Source organism: Salmo salar, chromosome ssa09, assembly GCF_905237065.1.
Source record: "Salmo salar chromosome ssa09, Ssal_v3.1, whole genome shotgun sequence".
In the NCBI taxonomy this organism is placed as follows: Eukaryota; Metazoa; Chordata; class Actinopteri; order Salmoniformes; family Salmonidae; genus Salmo; species Salmo salar.
Window position 1 is genome coordinate 134,135,047 of NC_059450.1, and position 21,968 is coordinate 134,157,014.

At 45.5% G+C, this 21,968-nt stretch overlaps 2 long non-coding RNA genes across 2 annotated transcripts; both read right to left on the bottom strand.

Moving 5' to 3' along the window:
* Positions 1 to 10,639: 10,639 nt before the first annotated feature.
* On the bottom strand, positions 10,640 to 13,399 carry LOC123724148 (uncharacterized). Its single transcript, XR_006756832.1, has 3 exons — positions 13,298 to 13,399; positions 11,937 to 11,983; positions 10,640 to 11,723 (listed from the first exon to the last, which is right to left on the bottom strand). It is a non-coding gene; the product is annotated as an uncharacterized lncRNA (long non-coding RNA).
* A 5,548-nt stretch (positions 13,400 to 18,947) lies between these two features.
* Positions 18,948 to 21,621, bottom strand: LOC123724149 (uncharacterized). The gene is made up of 3 exons (XR_006756833.1): positions 21,447 to 21,621; positions 19,158 to 19,215; positions 18,948 to 19,070 (listed from the first exon to the last, which is right to left on the bottom strand). It is a non-coding gene; the product is annotated as an uncharacterized lncRNA (long non-coding RNA).
* Positions 21,622 to 21,968: the final 347 nt, after the last annotated feature.

A 21,968-nucleotide genomic window follows, 5' to 3' on the forward strand; every position in this document is an offset into this window, starting at 1 on the left:
TGATTGATTAGGTACAGAATTTGCAAATGCACTAGTGCTGGGTGATATGGCCAAAATATCATATCATGGTATTTTTAAAATTTTTGACGATATGACGGTATTTTATGTTTTTGATTAATAAAAGTTATACATTTGCTTTCTGAGTAGTGTGTGAACATAGTGTGGCAACATATATATTCTAAATTATTTCCATGGGTCTTTCTCCATTCAAATTGTTTGTACTGTTCAATTCAACTTCAACCTAAAATAATTTCCTGCATTTCCATCAATTTCTGCATTTCCTGCACTCATTTGAGATCATTTCCACACTGCCACGATATGGGCAAAAAAACGAGGCCTTATTTTTAACCAAATGTTGCAATTGCGATTTAGATCAAAACACTTGGGTGAAATTTTGGGATCATGGAAATAGAATGTTTATTATAATTCTATAGTTAGAATATAAATAGTAGTGGGCACTGTGAATACAGTGTTGTTTGATATGACAACGAATGAAAATGCCATTGAACGAGTTATTGTGATAGGGTAGGAACCAAAATGATGTTCAGTGTTTCCTAGGGGACCCTATAATCTTTGGCTACATTAAATCTGTATTTATAGTCAACATATTCATGCTTCGTCTATTCATCTTTGATTTAGGAGATACTGTTGCACAAACAACATGCTGATTTAAGCCTCCACCAGTACTGGTATCAGGCTGTATTAGCAAGCTACGTTTGTTCTCACTCAGTACTAGTTAGCCAGCTAACTAGCGATTAGCATTAGTGGCTAACACGATTCTGCTTAACTTGCTAAGAAAACACAAACTAGCTGTTTGCAGATGTAAGAAACACAAACTAATATTGTAATTATAGAACGCTTGTGGAATTATAATAAGATCAAAGTGGAAACAACATCGTTGTCATCAACATTGTTGCATGTGCTGCATTGACCATGTAGACCGAACGAAAGTGTCTCGTGGTCAAGCAACAACAAATGCGCTCCTTGAGTGACGGGGTGGGACTAGGTCTGTGTGGAAAGCGGCATGGAGAGAGAGCAGAGAGGGATGACTCAAGTAGGAAGTAAACTATAAAAATGGACGTTCCACACGGCGTATCACATTTATCAAATCAAACATTCAAATACCGTTATAGAAGGTCAAGTAAAAACCCAAACGGTCTGTGCATAAATACCAGTATATAGCACTTTTTTATTTTTTAAATTGCACCTTTATTTAACCAAGTAGGCTAGTTGAGAACAAGTTCTCGTTTACAACTGCGACCTGGCCAAGATAAAGCAAAGCAGTGCGACAAAAAAAACAACACAGAGTTACACATGGAATAAACAAAACATACAGTCAATAACACAGTAGAAAAAAGTATATATACAGTGTGTGCAAATGAGGTAAGATAAGGGAGGTAAGGCAATAAATAGGCCATAGTGGCAAAATAATTCTAATTTAGCAATTAAACACTGGAGTGATAAATGTGCAGAAGATGAATGTGCAAGTAGAGATACTGGGGTGCAAAGGAGCAAAAAAAAAAATAACAGTATGGGGATGAGGTAGTTGGATGGGCTATTTACAGATGGGCTGTGTACAGGTGCAGTGATCTGTGAGCTGCTCTGACAGCTGGTGCTTAAAGTTAGTGAGGGAGATATGAGTCTCCAGCTTCAGTGATTTTTGCAATTTGTTCCAGTCATTGGCAGCAGAGAACTGGAAGGAAAGGCGGCCAAAGGAGGAATTGGCTTTGGGGGTGACCAGTGAAATATACCTGCTGGAGGGCATGCTACGGGTGGGTGCTGCTATGGTGACCAATGAGCTGAGATAAGGCGGGGCTTTACCTAGCAAAGACTTATAGATGACCTGGAGCCAGTGGTTTGGCGATGAATATATAGCGAGGGACAGCCAACGAGAGCATTTTTGGTGACAAAACGGATGGCACTGTGATAGACTGCATCCAATTTACTGAGTAGTTTGTTGGAGGCTATTTTGATAGTCAGTTTTACGAGGGTATGTTTGGCAGCATGAGTGAAGGATGCTTTGTTGCGAAATAGGAAGCCGATTTTAGATGTAATTTTTATTTTGGATTGAAGATGCTTAATGTGAGTCTGGAAGGAGAGTTTACAGTCTAACCAGACACCTAGGTATTTGTAGTTGTCCACATACTCTAAGTCAGAACCGTCCAGAGTAGTGATGCTGGATGGGCGGGCAGGTGCGGACAGCGATTGGTTGAAGAGCATGCATTTAGTTTTACTTGCGTTTAAGAGCAGTTGGAGGCCACGGAAGGAGAGTTGTATGGCATTGAAGCTCGTCTGGAGTTTAGTTACCACAGTGTCCAAAGAAGGGCCAGGAGTATAAAGAATGGTGTCGTCTGCATAACGGTGGATCAGAGAATCACCAGCAGCAAGAGCGACATCATTGATGTATGCAGAGAAAAGAGTCGGCCCGAAAATTGAACCCTGTGGCACCCCCATAGAGACTGCCAGAGGTCCGGACAACAGGCTCTCCAATTTGACTCACTGAACTCTGTCTGAGAAGTAGTTGGTGAACCAGGCGAGGCAGTCATTTGAGAAACCAGGGCTGTTGAGTCTGCCAATAAGAATGTGGTGATTGACAGAGTCGAAAGCCTTGGCCAGGTCGATGAATACAGCTGCACAGTATTTTCTCTTATCGATGGCGGTTATAATATCGTTTAGGACCTTGAGCGTGGCTGAGGTGCACCCATGACCAGCTCGGAAACCAGATTGCATAGCAGAGAAGGTACGGTGGGATTCGAAATGGTCGGTGATCTGTTTGTTAACTTGGCTTTCGAAGACCTTAGAAAGCCAGGGTAGGATAGATGTAGGTCTGTAGCAGTTTGGGTCTAGAGTCATCCCCCTTTGAAGAGGGGATGACCGCAGCAGCTTTCCAATCTTTGGGGATTTCAGACGATACGAAGGAAAGGTTGAACAGTCTAATAATAGGGATTGCAACAATTTCGGCTGATCATTTTAGAAAGAGAGGGTCCAGATTGTTTAGCCCTGCTGATTTGTAGGGGTTCATATTTTGCAGCTCTTTCAGAACATCAGCTATCTGGATTTGGGTGGAGAAATGGGGGAGGCTTGGGAAAGTTGCTGTGGGGGGTGCAGGGCTGTTAACCAGGGTAGGGGTGGCCAGGTGGAAAGCATGGCCAGCCGTAGAAAAATGCTTATTGAAATTCTCAATTATTGTGGATTTATCGGTGGTGACAGTGTTTCCTAGCCTCAGTGCAGTGAGCAGCTGGGAGGAGGTGCTCTTATTCTCCATGGACTTTACAGTGTCCCAGAACTTTTTGGAGTTCGTGCTGCAGGATGCAAATTTCTGTTTGAAAAAGCTAGCCTTTGCTTTCCTAACTGCCTGTGTATATTGGTTCCTAACTTCCCTGAAAAGTTGCATGTCGTGGGGGCTATTTGATGCTAATGCCGTACGCCACAGGATGTATTCCTTCCAGCCCTAAAATGCACACAGCTTTTCCTTCTACATTAGCTGCAGTGAAATGTCTCCACACATCAGATAGTGCCCGTGGCATTTTCCTGTAAAGATTAGAAAAAATGACTAAAAAAACAACAAATACAATTCCATGTACAGATAAATAGTTAAGCAGTTAGATTAAACAACTCCTTTGAAAGATAAATGTTTTAAAATTAACCAAGCTAAAACCCACATGGTAGCAAAAACTTACTAGCAGAAATTGTTAGACAGGGACGCAAACTGCTGAGGGCCCAAAAAGGTGACACTTTTTTTTTTGCACTAAAACATGCAAAAAATCCCTGCTAGTGGGAAATGCAGGTTTTAACTAATTAAACAACAAAGAATAAGATCTACATGATCAGTCTCTGTGTGTAAAATAAAAAGTGGTTAATAATAACCTAAAGAAAGCAATCCAATGTTATTTGTTGCCTAGACTTTACTGCAAATGACACTCAAGTCTTGAGAAAAAACAATACACTAATATTGCAGTTAGCCATGACAGCCTTTATAATAGAACGCTTGTGACCACAAATATTGCACTTGGGAAAAAAACCTCATAAAGTCGAAATAGAATGAAACAAACAGGCATTCTATTTTTGCTGGATTATAGTGGCCACTATAGTTGATATTGATCAAGTGCACAAGGCTACATGTGTGCAAACATACCATTCACTGAGTAAAAAAAAAACATATAATCCCCTCTCACTCACACACGTATTACTGTCAAGTTCAACACAACAAAACAATATCTTTGGGCTACACTGCACATTATTACATTGTACACTTTCTGCCTTTCTGCTGGCACATCTGTTCCACAATGTGCCAGCAAAAGTGAGAAAGAGGGAAAGTGTGTGGTGTTCCTTTCACCTCTATAGTAGCATCCAGCTTAAGCCAGGCCCAGCTCCAGCTACACTTGATCCCTGAATCCACTTGTTTAACAAGTAATGCCTAATTTTCACCTAATTCTCTCGTTCTTAAAATTAACCACATACTGTAGAGGGAAAACATTAGCTAACAGATAGTGGTTACTTCGTTAGCTAGTTAACTAGTTAACATTTCACACAGATTGCCAGGGTCCAGTAAGCAACTAACGCGTTATAACTTGAGGAACGGCAAGGAGACGTATACCAGTTAATACTATAGTGAATTGGTTAGGTTACTAATGTTAGCTAATCTGATGTTGTAACGTTAGCTGTCGGACTTTATTAGCAAGCTAATTTTCACACCATAAACTGAATTATTTGATCAGATAAGTTGGCTAATGTTGCTCAACATTTCTTTGGATATCTAACGGAGAATTCAATCCAGCTAGCAAGATACTTAACAATGCTAAAACTTGTTCCACCACACTTTCTCCCGCACCTCAAACATTCCAAATGCCAGTACTTTTTCAGTTACAGCTCATGAAGTACGCATCATCACCTTCTCACCCCCATCTCCGTGGTCTGGTTTCTTACTAACGTTACCTCTTCGTTATCTTTCAGGGGACTCGCTGCTGTAAGTGGCAAGCTTACTTTCCAGAGCGTGCGCTGATGCTGTAACTAGTACATTTGTTGTCTCTTCTTTCTTCAGTAGCGTGCTGCGTTGCATTCTGTTGTTCTGTAAACGATTGCCTGAGACTTGGATACAGCCAATATCTCTCGTCGCTTACAGCCGGAAATTTACCAGAAAGTTTCCAACCCTTTGCAACCATAGTCCAGACCCTTGTTTTGTGAACGATATCTCAGTTTCAAGGTCTCAGCTTGGAGAGAAGAATCCTTGTGTTATTGGTCTGCCATGTGCATGAACCAGTATTGGTCGGTCACATGAATGATAGCAAAGGTAAATGATAAATGAATTATGAATAATGAATAAATTAAATCATGCAAATAGAACTTTCTGTGTAAGCATATAAGAGAACTAACAGGACTGCCCCATTAGAGCTCCTGACAGACGTTCGCTATGGTGCATCAAGTTGGATAGAACCTCTCCAGCGCGCTGACAATAAACAATGATTCATTTAAGTTGGACATTGTGTCCCTGGTGTAGAATTTCCACAACAGTTCCCAAATGTAAGAGGACTCCCGTGGTGGTTACATACAGTGGCTTGCGAAAGTATTCACCCCCCTTGGCATTTTTCCTATGTTGATGCCTTACAACCTGGAATTAAAATTGATTTTTTGGGGGGGGTTTGTATCATTTGAATTACACAACACTTTGAAGATGCAATTTAATGTGAAACTGTGAAATAAGACAAAAAAAGAAAACTTGAGCGTGCATAGCTATTCACCCCCCCAAAGTCAATACTTTGTAGAGCCACCTTTTGCAGCAATTACAGCTGCAAGTCTCTTGGGGTATGTCTCTATAAGCTTGGCACATCTAGCCACCGGGATTTTTTTCCCATTCTTCAAGGCAAAACTGCTCCAGTTCCTTCAAGTTGGATGGGTTCTGCTGGTGTACAGCAATCTTTAAGTCATACCACAGATTCTCAGTTGGTTGAGGTCTGGGCTCTGACTACGTCATTCCAAGACATTTAAATGTTTCCCCTTAAACCACTTGAGTGTTGCTTTAGCAGTATGCTTAGGTTCATTGTCCTGCTGGAAGGTGAACCTCCGTCCCAGTCTCAAATCTCTGGAAGCCCTCAATAATTTCCCTGTATTTAGTGCCATCCATCATTCCTTCAATTCTGTCCAGTTTCCCAGTCCCTGCCAATGAAAAACATCCCCGAAAGCATGATGCTGCCACCACCGTGCTTCACTGTGGGGATGGTATTCTCTGGGTGATGAGAGGTGTTGGGTTTGCGCCAGACAATGTGTTTTCCTTGATGGCCAAAAAGCGAGTCTCCCACATGCCTTTTGGTGAACACCAAACGTGTTTGCTTATTTTTTTCTTTAACCTGTTAGGGCTAGGGGGCAGTATTGACACGGCTGGATAAAAAACATACCCGATTTAATCTGGTTACCACTCCTACCCAGTAACTAGAATATGCATATACTTATTACATACGGATAGAAAACACCCTAAATTTTCTAAAACTGTTTGAATGGTGTCTGTGAGTATAACAGAACTCAAATGGCAGGTCAAAACCTGAGAGATTCCTTTACAGGAAGTGGCCTGTCTGACCATTTCTTGAACTTCTTTTCCATCTCTATCATTTACTAAGGATCTCTGCTCTAACGTGACACTTCCCACGTCGTCCATAGGCGCTCAGAGCCCGGGAAAAAACAGAATGTCGTCATTCCAGCCCCAGGCTGAAACACATTATCGCCTTTCTCAAGTGGCCGATCAAGGGACACTGGCTTATGCGCGTGACCCCGACCGCCCTCGCCTTTGGGATTTTTTCCTCTGTTTGCCGAAAAGGAGATTCACTGTCGGAATATTATCGCTTTTCTACGAGAAAAATTTCGTAAAAATTTAAACAGCGGTTGACATGCTTCAAAGTACGGTAATGGAATATTTAGAATTTTATTGTCACGAATTGCGCCATGCGCGCGACACTTCTTTACTATTTCGGATAGTGTCTGGAACGCACGAACAAAACGCCGCTATTCGGATATAACGATGGATTATTTTGGACCAAACCAACATTTGTTATTGAAGTAGCAGTCCTGGGTGTGCATTCTGACGAAGACAACAAAAGGTAATCAAACTTTTATAATAGTAAATATGATTATGGTGAGTGCTAAACTTGCCGGGTGTCTAAATAGCGAGCCCGTGATGCCTGGGCTATGTACTTAGAATATTGCAAAATGTGCTTTCACCAAAAAGCTATTTTAAAATCGGACATATCGAGTGCATAGAGGAGGTCTGTATCTATAATTCTTAAAATAATTGTTATGCTTTTTGTGAACGTTTATCGTGAGTAATTTAGTAAAATGTTAGCGAATTCCCCGGAAGTTTGCGGGGGTATGCTAGTTCTGAACGTCACATGCTAATGTAAAAAGCTGGTTTTTGATATAAATATGAACTTGATTGAACAAAACATGCATGTATTGTATAACATAATGTCCTAGGGTTGTCATCTGATGAAGATCATCAAAGGTGAGTGCTGCATTTAGCTGTCTTCTGGGTTTTGGTGACATTATATGCTGGCTTGAAAAATGGGTGTCTGATTATTTCTGGCTTGGTACTCTGCTGACATAATCTAATGTTTTGCTTTCGTTGTAAAGCCTTTTTGAAATCGGACAGTGTGGTTAGATTAACGAGAGTCTTGTCTTTAAATGGCTGTAAAATAGTCATATGTTTGAGAAATTGAAGTAATAGGATTTTTAAGTTTTTGAAAATCGCGCCACAGGCTGGCAGTGGCTGTTACGTAGGTGGGACGCAAGCGTCCCACCTAGCCCATAGAGGTTAAGCAATGGCTTTTTCTGGCCACTCTTCCGTAAAGCCCAGCTCTGTGGAGTGTACGGCTTAAAGTGATCCTACGGACATGTCACGACTTCCGCCGAAGTCGGCTCCTTTCTTTGTACAGGCGGCGTTCGGCGGTCGACGTCACCGGCTTTCTAGCCATCGCTGCTCCACTTTTTCATTGTTCCATTTGTTTTGTCTTGTTCCCTGCACACCTGGTTTACATTCTCTAATCACACTGCATGTATTTATTCCTCTGTTCCCCCCCCATGTCTTTGTGTGGAATTGTTTTGTTACGTGTTTAGTGTGATGTGCTAGACTGGTTTTCCCCCGGGTATCGTATTTTGAACCGTGTATATTTGTGAGTGTTTTCGCGCTTGTTTACTTTTACCTGTGGCTGGAAGTTTTTGGATGCAGTTGCGTCTGTCTTTTGTGCCTCTGCCAAATAAAGTGTGCCTGATCACAACTCACTGCTCTCCTGCCCCTGACTTCGTACCAGTAGCGCACAACCTTAACAGAATTCCACACCGTCCATGGAGTCAGCAGGAGCAGGTACCCCGGTCAGCAGAGTCGAGGAGCGCGTCCTGGAACACTCGGCAATGCTGCAACATCTCGGTGCCACGATGGATCACATTGTCCAGACCATGGACCGCTATTTGTTCTTTACCAGTTTTGTGTTTACCCTGTCCTACAGACCAGGTTCCCAGAATATGAAGGCAGACGCACTGTCCCGGCTGTATGACACAGAGGAGCGGCCCATGGATCAGACTCCCATACTCCCGGCCTCCTGCCTGGTAGTGCCGGTCATTTGGGAGCTGGACGCTGACATTGAGCAGGCGTTGCGTACAGAGCCCGCTCCCCAGAGCCCGCTTCAAAGTCCTGAGGAGAGTGAACAAGGTGTGTTACAGGTTACAGCTTCGCCCCGATTACCGCATTAACCCCTCGTTCCATGTGTCTCTCCTCAGGCCGGTGGTGGTTGGTCCGCTCCAGGAATCTGAGGTACGGGAGGTTCCTCCTCCCCCTCTGGACATCGAGGGGGCCCTGGCATACTCCGTTCGTTCCATCCTGGATTCGAGGCGTCGGGCGAGGGGCCTTCAGTACCTCGTGGAGTGGGAGGGGTACGGTCCGGAAGAGAGGTGCTGGGTTCCGGTGGCGGATGTGTTGGACCCTGAACACTCGGCAGTCGACGTCACCGGCTTTCTAGCCATCGCCGCTCCACTTTTTCATTGTTCCATTTGTTTTGTCTTGTTCCCTGCACACCTGGTTTACGTTCCCTAATCACACTGCATGTATTTATTCCTCTGTTCCCCCCGATGTCTTTGTGTGGAATTGTTTTGCTACGTGTTTAGTGTGATGCGCTAGACTGGTTTCCCCCCGGGTATCGTATTTTGACCCGTTGTATGTATTTGTCATACATTTGTATATTTATGAGTGTTTTCGCGCTTGTTTACTTTTACCTGTGGCTGGAGGTTTTTGGACGCAGTTGCGTCTGTCTTTTGTGCCTCTGCCAAATAAAGTGCGCCTAATCACAACACACTGCTCTCCTGCGCCTGACTTCATACCAGTAGCGCACAACCTTGACAGGACAGATACTCCAATCTCCACTGTGGATCTTTGCAGCTCCTTCAGGATTATCTTTGGTCTCTTTGTTGCCTCTCTGATTAATGCCCTCCTTGCCTGGTCCGTGAGTTTTGATGGGCAGCCCTCTCTTGGCAGGTTTGTTGTAGTGCCATATTCTTTCCATTTTTTAATAATGCATTGAATGGTGCTCCGTGGGATGTTCAAAGGTTCGGATATTTTTTTATAACCCAACCCTGATCTGTACTTCTCCACAACTTTGTCCCTAACCTGTTTGGAGCGCTCCGTGGTCTTCATGGTGCTGCTTGCTTGGTGGTGCCCCTTGCTTAGTGGTGTTGCAGACTCTGGGGCCTTTCAGAACAGGTGTATATACAGTATACTGAGATCATGTGACACTTAGATTGCACACAGGTGGACTTTATTTAACTAATTATGTGACTTCTGAAGGTAATTGGTTGCACCAGATATTATTTAGGGGCTTCATTTATTTCATTTCACTTCACCAATTTGGACTATTTTATGTATGTCCATTACATGAAATCCCCCCAAAAATCCCATTAAATTACAGGTTGTAATGCAACAAAATAGGAAAAATGCCAAGGGGGGTGAATACTTTTGCAAGGCACTGTTTGTGGTGTATGTGGTCGGTCTGGCTGAAATGTTATATAGAGGATGTCTTAATAAAGACAATCAAAAGACTTAGTATTTTTTCAAGAGTTGTTCATTTGTTCGGCTATTGGTTAAAGGTGCAACACAAAATGTATTAATAAATGACCTTTCATCTAGTTCAGTCTTATTAACCACTTAAACATATTTTGTAATGATCTCTTACCTAGCTTGATGACTGTGGGCATTTTTGCTAAATAGAGACTGTGGATTGTGTAAAAATGTAGGAAATGAGCTTTAGATGCCCCCCCAAAATTATGGGGAGGACCCCCAGGCTCCCTCCACTATTTTGAATGTCAAAAAATATATATGTTGTTCTGAAATATGAACACAGAAATACTGGACATTTTGAACTCTTATTATGGTAGTGATTTGACAAAATTACAATCATGGGCTTGAATTGGACTCTCGGTCTTGACTCGTCTCAAACCCTTGTCCCCCTCCCGGTCTATCCCCCCTCCAGTCTTGGTCTTGCCTCTGACTTAATGTGTGTTGTATTAAACCGAGTAAAATGTAGGCAAGCAAACATTTCAGAACAACTACTAGTTGAATAAGACATGGGAGAGATGAATTTTGGCAAAGAGATTTATTTATAGACTAATACACTTGAAACAAAATGACAAACCGAAAACTGCAGACATTACTAGTGCCTCCTCCGCGATCAAACCGCCATAACAAATCAAATGAAACGCAGCCTAACGTGATCATTGACAGCTGCCTTGAAGGACACATATAAAAAATACTTTCTGCTACTAAGATCAGTGAAATGTAGGCTAAACTGACAATGGAGTGAAGAGCAGAAATCTCAACTAGCAAGCAAGTCCACGTACCCCTGACTGCAGTGTGCAGTTCGGGGCTGGGTTCAATGTGGGCGGAGTCAAACGTTTGACTCTGCCCACATTTGACCCTGCCCACCTTTTTATTGTCCATCTGATGTTTGACAGTAACACTCATTTGCGCAAGGCACAAGTTGAATAAAAACATATTTCATTTTTGAAGATTGTAAGAAATATTATATAAAGTACCAGCAGATGTAACACTTTTTGCGTCATACTATATTTGAGACAAACTACTGAAATTGTTGCAGTGAACAGCAGACTTGTTATGTACTGTTAAAATTGTGTTGATAAATGTTATAACTTTGTAATTATATTATTTAATTGAGCATATATACACACAGTTACTACCCATCCTGATTTATAATGTTATTTACTTTCCTCATGAGAATGGAGACAGACTATACCATATAGATATACTGACAAGCTGAATGTGCTTTGCACATTAAGTTATACCAGCTCCAGTAAAGAGATCAGACTCGGCTGACTTCTACGTCATCTTTACTAAACAACACAATTAACAATTGAAACAATTAACACAGCAGACAAAGTTTAACCACTCCTCAAAAATGGCTTTGCTCCTCAAAAGAGACAAAGACAGTAATTTTCTTGTTGTCAACTGCCTCCAAATAGAACAACTCATAATCTCTCTGTAACATGAATGGTTCCTTGAGGAGAACATTTTTCTCTTCATCCAGGCCATCATACAACTGTAGTTCTTTAAGGGTTGTAATGCGGTCTTCCCCTTCCATCCCAATTACACTAGGGAGGGAAACAGTGCCTTTAAATGTTTGGAGTTCACATCACCTTGCTGCCTCTAGGGTGTCCCTTAGAAGAACATCTGCTTCCTTGAAGAAAAAGGAAGAATAAATATTAAGAGTAGTACCTCATTGGGTGATCAAGTCAAATTACACCCCACTTTCACAATACCACCATGCAAACAAAAGCCCCTATTACTAAAGGGATTTTCAGTGATATCTATAACTACTCAACAAGTCATCACAACTATTATATCTTGCCATGCATTAAGTCTTCAACATTACACACAGTAGACTACATACCCAGTTCACAGCTCCCAGTTCGGCGTGCATTTTGTTTTGAGTATCGTCTAGAAAGAAAACAGACAGTGGTCAATAAGGGGCAGCAGGTAGCCTATTGGTTAGAGCGTTGGTGTCACGACTTCTGCCGAAGTCGGTTCCTCTCCTTGTTCGGGCGGCGTTCGGCGGTCGACGTCACCGGTCTTCTAGCCATCGCCAATCCACCTTTAATTTTCCATTTGTTTTGTCTTGTTTTCCCACACACCTGGTTTACATTTCCCTCATTACTTGTTGTGTATTTAACCCTCTTAACCCTCATGTCTGTGTATGAAATTGTTTAATGTTAAGGTTGGTACGCTTCCGGCTGGTTTGCGCCGGGTTTTTGTTTGATACCCGTGCTTTGTGGCAGCCGGTACTTTGTACTTGGGTTTTTGTATTTTGTGCTGCCTCACTTGTTCGTTGGGCATTTGTTTTGTGACACGGTTGCGTTCTGTGCAATATGATTGCCTAAGTAAAGTGCTTTGTCCACTCATCTCTGCTCTCCTGCGCCTGACTTCCATGCACCAGCTACACTCACCCCTTGACAGTTGGGCCCCTGAACAAGGCAGTTAACTCACTGTTCCTAGGCCGTCATTGTAAATAAGAATTTGTTCTTAACTCACTTGCCTAGTTAAATAAAGGTTAAATAAAGAAATTAAGTAATGTAACCTCTAGGGATGTGCGTACAAGAATGCACTCGTTAGGTGCCTCCTAAGAAGAGGTAGGTGCAGGAGTCAGGAGCAGGAGAGCAAGGAATTTCCAGTAGCACAATCGTTTATTGAACGTCCCAAAACACGACAACAACAGGTGGGGAAACACACCCAACCAAGTCGCCACACACAGGGAAATAAACGTAACACACGGAGGAGAAACCTCTACTCCTAAATACACTACAAACGGTACAACACAACCGTGAGGAAGAAAACCCTGTGGTGCAAACACGCACCCCTAGCAGAGCAACAACAGCAAATAATCCCGCACAAAGAATAGCAGGCAGCGGAGGTTAATAAACCAACCGAAATTAACTAATAGGACACAGGTGTAAACAAAACAGACAGACACAAACGAAAAATGCATCGGTAGCAGCTAGTAGGCCGGCAACAACGACCGCCGAGCACCGCCCGAACAGGGAGAGGAGCCACCTTCGGTGGAAGTTGTGACAGTACCACCCCTGACGCGCGGCTCCGGCCTCGAGGACGACCCGGAGGACTTGGCGCAGGGCGATCCGGATGGAGGCGGTGAAACTCACTAAGCAGAGATGGGTCCAAGACATCCTCCACCGGCACCCAGCATCTCTCCTCTGGACCATACCCCTCCCAATCCACAAGGTACTGCAGGCCCCTCACCTGAGGCCTGGAATCCAGTATGGATCGCACTGCATACGCCGGGGCCCCCACGATGTCCAGGGGGTGCGGAGGGACCTCCCGTACCTCAGCTTCTTGAAGCGGACCAGCTACCACCGGCCTGAGGAGAGACACATGAAACGAGGGGTTAATACGGTAATAAGGGGGAGCTGTAACCTATAACACACCTCGTTTATTCTCCTCAGGACTTTAAATGGCCCCAAAAACCGCAGACCCAGCTTCCGGCAGGGCAGGCGGAGGGGCAGGTTTCGGGTCGAGAGCCAGACCCGGTCCCTTGGTGCGAACACTGGGGCCTCACTGCGGTGGCGGTCAGCGCTCGCCTTCTGCCGCCCTTTGGCCCATTTCAGGTGCCTGTGGACGGCCTCCCAGGTCTCCCTCGAGCGCTTCACCCATTCCTCCACTACCGGAGCCTCGGTCTGGCACTGATGCCATGGTACCAGGACCGGCTGATACCCCAACACGCACTGAAAGGGCGAAAGGTTAGTTGAGGAGTGGTGGAGTGAGTTCTGGGCCATCTCTGCCCATGGAACGTACCTCGCCCACTCCCCTGGCCGGTCCTGGTAATACGACCGCAGAAACCTACCCACATCCTGGTTTACTCTCTCCACCTGCCCATTACTCACGGGGTGAAAACCCGAGGTCAGGCTGACCGAGACCCCCAGACGCTCCATAAACGCCTTCCAAACCCGGGACGTGAACTGCGGGCCCTGATCAGAAACGATGTCCTCAGGCACCCCATAGTGCCGGAAGACATGTGTAAACAGTCTGTAGGGCCGTAGGGAGACCGGGCAAAGGGAGGAGACGACAGGACTTAGAAAACCAATCCACAACAACCAAGATCGTGGTGTTGTCCTGGGACGGAGGAAGATCGGTCAGGAAGTCCACTGACAGGTGTGACCAAGGCCGCTGTGGAACGGGGAGGGGTTGTAATTTCCCTCTGGGCAGGTGCCTAGGAGCCTTGCACTGAGCGCACACCGAACAGGAGGAGACATAAACCCTCACGTCCTTAGCTAAAGTGGCCCACCAGTACTTCCCCCTAAGGCATCGCACCGTCCTATCAATACCCGGATGACCAGAGGAGGGTAACGTGTGAGTCCACCGAATCAACCTGTCGCGAACACCAAGCAGGACGTAGTTCCGTCCAGCTGGACACTGAGGTGGAGTAGGCTCTGACCGAGATGCCCGCTCGATGTCCGCGTCCACCTCCCACACCACCGGTGCCACCAGACACGAGGCCGGAAGTATGGGGGTGGGATCGATGAACCGCTCCTCTGTATGATACAGACGGGACAGTTCGTCTGCCTTAGCGTTCTGGGAACCTGGTCTATGCGAGATCGTAAATCTGAATCGGGTAAAAAACATAGCCCACCTTGCCTGGCGAGGGTTCAGTCTCACGCCGCCCGGATGTACTCCAGATTACGGTGGTCATTCCAGATGAAGAAAGGGTGTTGAGCCCCCTCAAGCCAATGTCTCCACAACTTCAGAGCTTTTACGACAGCAAGCAACTCCCGGTCCCCCACGTCATAGTTACGCGCCGCCGAGCTGAGCTTCCTCGAAAAGAAAGCGCAGGGGCGGAGCTTCGGTGGCGAGCCCGAGTGCTGTGAGAGCACGGCTCCAATCCCAGCCTCGGATGCGTCCACCTCCACCATGAATGCTAAAGAGGGATCCGGATGAGCCAACACGGGAGCCTTGGTAAACAGAGTCTTCAAGTGACAAAACGCTCTGTCCGCCTCAGCCGACCACCGCAGATGCACCGGTCCCCCCTTCAGCAGTGAGGTAATGGGAGCAACCACCTGCCCAAAACCCCGGATAAACCTCCGGTAGTAATTGGAAAACCCTAAAAACCGCTGCACCTTCTTTACCGTGGTGGGAGTCGGCCAATTACGCACGGCAGCAATGCGGTCACCCTCCATCACCAACCCTGATGTGGAAATGCGATACCCCAGGAAGGAGACGGCCTGTTGGGAGAACACGCATTTCTCAGCCTTGACGTACAGGTCATGCTCCAACAGTCGCCCAATTACCCTGTGCACCAGAGACACATGCGCGGCGCGTGTGGCGGAATATATCAGAATGTCATCGATATAAGCCACCACACCCTGCCCGTGCAGGTTCCTGAGAATCTCGTCTACAAAGGATTGGAAGATGGCTGGAGCATTCTTCAACCCATACGGCATGACGAGTTCCTCATAATGTGGTACTAAACGCCGTCTTCCACTCATCTCCCTCCCGGATACGCACCAAGTTATACGCGCTCCTGAGATCCAGTTTTGTGAAGAAGCGTGCTCTGTGAAATGACTCAATCACCGTGGCGATGAGAGGTAGCGGGTAACTGTACCCCACCGTAATGGAATTTAGACCTCTATAGTCAATGCACGGACACAGACCTCCCTCCTTCTTCTTCACAAAAAATAAACTCAAGGAGGCGGGTGACGTGGAGGGCTGAATGTACCCCTGCCTCAGAGATTCAGAGACATATGTTTCCATAGCCACCGTCTCCTCCTGTGACAGGGGATACATGTCACTACGGGGAAGTGCGGTGTTTACCAGGAGGTTTATCGCACAATCCCCTCGTCGATGGGGTGGTAATTGGGTCGCCTTCTTTTTACAGAAAGCGATAGCCAAATCGGCATATTCGGGGGAATGCGCACGGTGGAGATTTGGTCTGGACTCTCCACCGTCGTTGCACCGATGGAAACTCCCACACACCTACCTGAGCACTTCTCTGACCACCCCTTTAGAGCCCTCTGTTGCCACGAAATAGTGGGGTTGTGAAAGGCCAACCAGGGAATCCCCAGCACCACCGGAAATGCAGGAGAATCAATGAGGAAGAGACTAATTCTCTCCTCATGACCCCCCAGCGTAACCATGTCCAGTGGAGCCGTGGCCTCCCTGACCACCCCTGACCCTAATGGTCGACTATCTAGGGAGTGCACGGAGAAGGGTTTGTCCTTCTGAACCAGGGGAATCCCTAACCTATGCGCGAAACCGCGCCATCGTGCTTCTACACCTGCATTGCTTGCTGTTTGGGTTTTAGGCTGGGTTTCTGTACAGCACTTTGTGATATCAGCTGATGTAAGAAGGGCTATATAAATAAATTTGATTTGATTTGGTGCTGACTCACCTGGGGTGTCCGAACAGTGCTTGGCCTGCCGTCTCGACTCCCAGACGAGCCCCTCCAGCACCGGTCGGCAGTGTGCCCTCTCCGACCACACCTAGTGCAGGAAGGAGCTCCTCCTCCGATCGCCCTTGCTGCAGTGGCCCCTAACTCCATGGGTGTTGGAGCGGAGGCGCTGGGGGGTGGAACCAACAGGACCCGATCCGGACGCCCGCGCGTAGCCAGCAAGTTGTCCAAACTTATGGACATGTCCACTAGCTGGTCCAGGGTGATGCTGGCGTCTCTGCATGCTAGCTCCCTGCGGACGTTCTCACGTAAACTGCACCGATAGTGGTCAATCAGGGCCCTGTCGTTCCACCCCGCGCCGGCGGCCAAGGTCCTGAACTCCAGAGCGAAGTCCTGTGCGCTCCTCGTCTCCTGCCGTAAATGGAACAGACGTTCACCCGCCGCTTGACCCTCAGGTGGATGGTCGAACATGGCCCGGAAGCGGCGGGTGAACTCTGGGTAGTGGTCCCTCGCCGAGTCTGGTCCATCCCAGACCGTGTTGGCCCACTCCAGAGCTTTGCCTGACAGGCAGGAGACGAGGGTGTTCACGCTCTCACCTTCCGAAGGAGCCGGGTGAACGGTAGGTAAAGATCCAGCTGGAGCAGGAACCCCTTGCACCCGGCAGCCATCCCATCGTACTCCCTCGGGAGCGCGAGCCGAATACTGCTGGGGCCAGACGACGTCGGAGAAGGTGGTGGTGCTGGTTGGAGTGTGGCTGGTGGAGGGGTAGGGAGGCCACCCCTCTCCCATCTCTCCATCGTCGCCATCACTTGATCCATGACGGTCCCCAGACGGTGGAGAACTGTGGAATGGTGTTGCATGTGCTCCTCCATGGAAGTGGAGAGCGCGTCAGCTCCTGCTGACTCCATGATATGGTGCGGGATTCTGTTAGGTGCCTCCTAAGAAGAGGTAGGTGCAGGAGTCAGGAGCAGGAGAGCAAGGAATTTCCAGTAGCACAATCGTTTATTGAACGTCCTAAAACACGACAACAACAGGTGGGGAAACACACCCAACCAAGTCGCCACACACAGGGAAATAAACGTAACACACGGAGGAGAAACCTCTACTCCTAAATACACTACAAACGGTACAACACAACCGTGAGGAAGAAAACCCTGTGGTGCAAACACGCACCCCTAGCAGAGCAACAACAGCAAATAATCCCGCACAAAGAATAGCAGGCAGCGGAGGTTAATAAACCCACCAAAATTAACTAATAGGACACAGGTGTAAACAAAACAGACAGACACAAACGAAAAATGGATCGGTAGCAGCTAGTAGGCCGGCAACGATGACCGCCGAGCACCGCCCGAACAGGGAGAGGAGCCACCTACGGTGGAAGTCGTGACAGCACCATACTTTAGCTAATAGCCTATACAGTACCTGATCCTGCAGAGCTGGATGCTGATGTACCATGCAGTGACTTCTTGGGGGGGTTAAGTGTTTAAACATTGGTTTAAGACTATACCACTCATCATATGACACCTCCCTGTAGTGTGTTTTGTTTTTGCTGGCTTTTCGATCTTTCAAACTTTCTTCTACAGACCTTAATAAGTGATTTACATACATACGAAGATATATTCAGGTCAGTCTGACTACAGTGAAACAAGTGATTTTTAAGGATGCAAATGAAAAGTTGTTATAATGTTCAAGACTTACGGCATGGGAAAGTTCTGCAGGAGAATAAGGCATCAACATCGCCTAATTTGCTGCATGTTTTCCTTTGAAAAAGAAAATCACACAATCGGATAGGGATCCCAAAAAACATATCCACTAGTGATGAGAAATTCAGAATTTATACATACCTCAGTGAAATCACACTGTGCTTCCATTGCAATGTACAGATCGTAGTGTAAGTTAAGAAAGAGTAGGTGTTAAGTTTGATTGTTATGATAACAATAATGATAATACCACCCCCCCAGGAATATATTTCAGGATGTAGAAGACAACAACCCCCCCAAGAAGTCACAGCATGTTACATCGGCATCCAGCTCTGCAGGAGTTTGATGTATGAATTGTGTATGTTAGAACAGGCCCCAAAAAGTCTCAAGAATAATAAACAAGAAAAAGTATGAGCAATAACAATAGTGTGCTTTACATACTGCACTGTAACGGCCGTCGAAGGGAGTAGACCAAGGCGCAGTGTGTTGAGTGCTCATCATGTATTTATTGTACTGAGAACACATAAACAAAGAAACAAAAACGACAGCCAAACAGTTCTGTCAGGAACATGAACTAAACAGAAATTAACCACCCACAAAACCCAAAGGAAAACAGGCTGCCTAAGTATGGCTCCCAATCAGAGACAACGATATACAGCTGCCCCTGATTGAGAGCCATACCCGGCCAAAACAAAGAAATACAAAACATAGAAAAAAGGACATAGAATGCCCACCCTAGTCACACCTGGCCTAACCAAAATAGAGAATAAAACCCTCTCTATGGCCAGGGTGTGACACTGCACGCACAGAAATAATAACTTTTCATATGTTATAACAGAAAATAGGACTAATATAATATACTGAATTGCCAGCATCTTACCATCAAAACAAACACCCCACAGTTGTTTGAGAAACCTTGCTTTGGTAGGCCCTGTGGTGTGAACAAGGTACAATTTTCAATAAAGGAATGACAATCAAATGGTACAGTTCAGTGGAATAATTTAAAGGAATATCTAACCTGATCATCATCCACAAAAGTCCTCCAAGGTCCAGGGGACAAGATCCGAGGAATGTTTCTGTGAACACAGTGTATGTGAAAGTAAAGAAAAAGTACAATTCTACAGCGTTTTAATACTTCAGCATGCATAACAGTTTTGAACAAAGTTGGAACTGAATTAGCCCAAGTTTTTTTCACAAAATGTATCGGTTTTGCTGGACCAGAAAATGTATTTGACTGCAAACACACCATTTCTCAAATCAATGCACTCACATGCCAAAAATGTTTCCTTGGACACTGTTTCAAAGCAATGTTCATGACTTCTTCATAAATATGTTTTGAAGTTTTTCTTATTTAACTTCTGTTTGCAGTGTGGACAAGTTGCAATGACTTTTCTTGACTTGCCATGTATTTCATTATTGTATATACTAAACTCAGCAAAAAAAGAGAAACGTCCCTTTTTCAGGACCCTGTCTTTCAAAGATAATTCGTAAAAATCCAAATAACTTCACAGATCTTTAAACCCTGTTTCCCATGCTTGTTCAATGAACCATAAACAATTAATGAACATGCACATATGGAACGGTCGTTAAGACACTAACAGCTTACAGACGGTAGGAAATTAAGGTCACAGTTATGAAAACTTAGGACACTAAAGAGGCCTTTCTACTGATTCTGAAAAACCCCAAAAGAAAGATGCCCAGGGTCCCTGCTCATCTGCGTGAACATGCCTTAGGCATGCTGCAAGGAGGCATGAGGACTGCAGATGTGGCCAGGGCAATAAATTGCAATGTCCATACTGTGAGACGCCTAAGACAACGCTACAGGGAGACAGGACAGACAGCTGAACGTCCTCACAGTGGCAGACCACGTGTAACAATACCTGCACAGGATCGGTACATCACACCTGCGGGACAGGTACAGGATGACAACAACTGCCCGAGTTACACCAGGAACGCACAATCCCTCCATAAGTTCTCAGACTGTCCGCAATAGGCTGAGAGAGGCTGGACTGAGGGCTTGTAGGACTGTTGTAAGGCAGGTCCTCACCAGACATCACCTGCAACAACGTCGCCTATGGGCACAAACCCTCCGTCACTGGACCAGACTGGCAAAAATTGCTCTTCACTGAGTCGCAGTTTTGTCTCACCGTGGGTGATGGTCGGATTCGAGTTTATTGAAGGAATAAGCGTTACACCGAGGCCTGTACTCTGGAGCGGAATCGATTTGGAGGTGGAGGGTGAGTCATGGTCTGGGGCGGTGTGTCACAGGATCATCGGACTGAGGTGGTTGTCATTGCAGACAATCTCAACGCTGTGTGTTACAGGGAAGACATCATCCTCCCTCATGTGGTACCCTTCCTGCAGGCTCTTCCTGACATGACCCTCCAGCATGACAATGCCACCAGCCATACTGCTCGTTCTGTGCATGATTTCCTGCAAAACAGGATCATCAGTGTTTGCCATGGCCAGCGAAGTGCCCAGATCTCAATCCCATTGAGCACGTCTGGGTCCTATTGGATCGAAGGTTGAGGGCTAGGGACATTCCCCCCAGAAATGTCCAGGAACATGCAGGTGCCTTGGTGGAAGAGTGGGGTAACATCTCACAGCAAGAACTGGCAAATCTGGTGCAGTCCACGAGGAGGAGATGCACTGCAGTACTTAATGCAGCTGGTGGCCACACCAGATACTGGCTGTTACCTTTGAACCGCCCCCTCCTTTGTTCAGGGACACATTATTCCATTTCTGTTAGTCACATGTCTGTGGAACTTGTTCAGTTTGTCTCAGTTGTTGAATCTTTTTATGTTCATACAAATATTTACACATGTTAAGTTTGCTGAAAATAAACGCAGTTGACAGTGAGAGGACATTTCTTTTTTTGCTGAGTTTGTGTAGGCTGTGTAGACTCGCTATGTGCAACTATGGGAATGGCATCAATGATAGACATTTAGAGACAGCCAAACACAACAAGGCATACATTGAATAAACACAGAAAATCAACAATCAAATTGATTACATAACTGTACATGTAAACCTAGGCTTACTGCTCAAGTCGGCAAATTTGTCCAAATAAGATTCCCTTATTGTGAGCAATTAGCTAGCTCACGTGCAAATGGGTGCTAATTAACGCTATGCTAACATTTGTGCGGTAGTTGGTCATATAAAAATATACCACTGCACAGGTATAACATGAATATTACAAAGTACATTATGCATAATACCAGTCTCATTTACTTCCATGGTTTATATTGCTATCCATTTAGGTTAGGTTCGATTAAGATTCGCTTTCGTTGACACCATCAAAGTTTACCTCAACTTGCTTGACCTCGAAGGAGACGGGAAGGTTTTGGGTTAAACGCGTTTGACTCCGCCCACATTGAGCCCGGCCCCGACGTTTGACTCCGCCCACATTGAGCCCGGCCGCGAACTGCACCCTGAAGTCAATTTGTATAAACCTTGCTGTCTGTCTCTCCGATATTTGCAATATTGTTTCAATATTCAAATTCAATCTACAGCTGTCCCATAGTAATGAACGAGTCGGGACGAGATTGACAGGCAGGCAGCGTTTCTCAGCCAGTCGAAATCATGAATCAGCTGGCATCACAAAATGGCAATTGAAAAAAAGTGCAGCTACTGTAGTTTGCAGTCTTTCCAGTTAAAATGTGAAGTGATTGTGTTGGCTAGCTCCTCTGAACAAGTGTCCTGACGAAATCGCGCCTCACATAACATTAGCTCATTGTTATGGATGAATCCAAATAAATGTCACTAGAAAACAGCTTAAACAAATGCAGCTACTGTTGTTTTTCTGTCTGCACTGTTTGACGTGACTGTA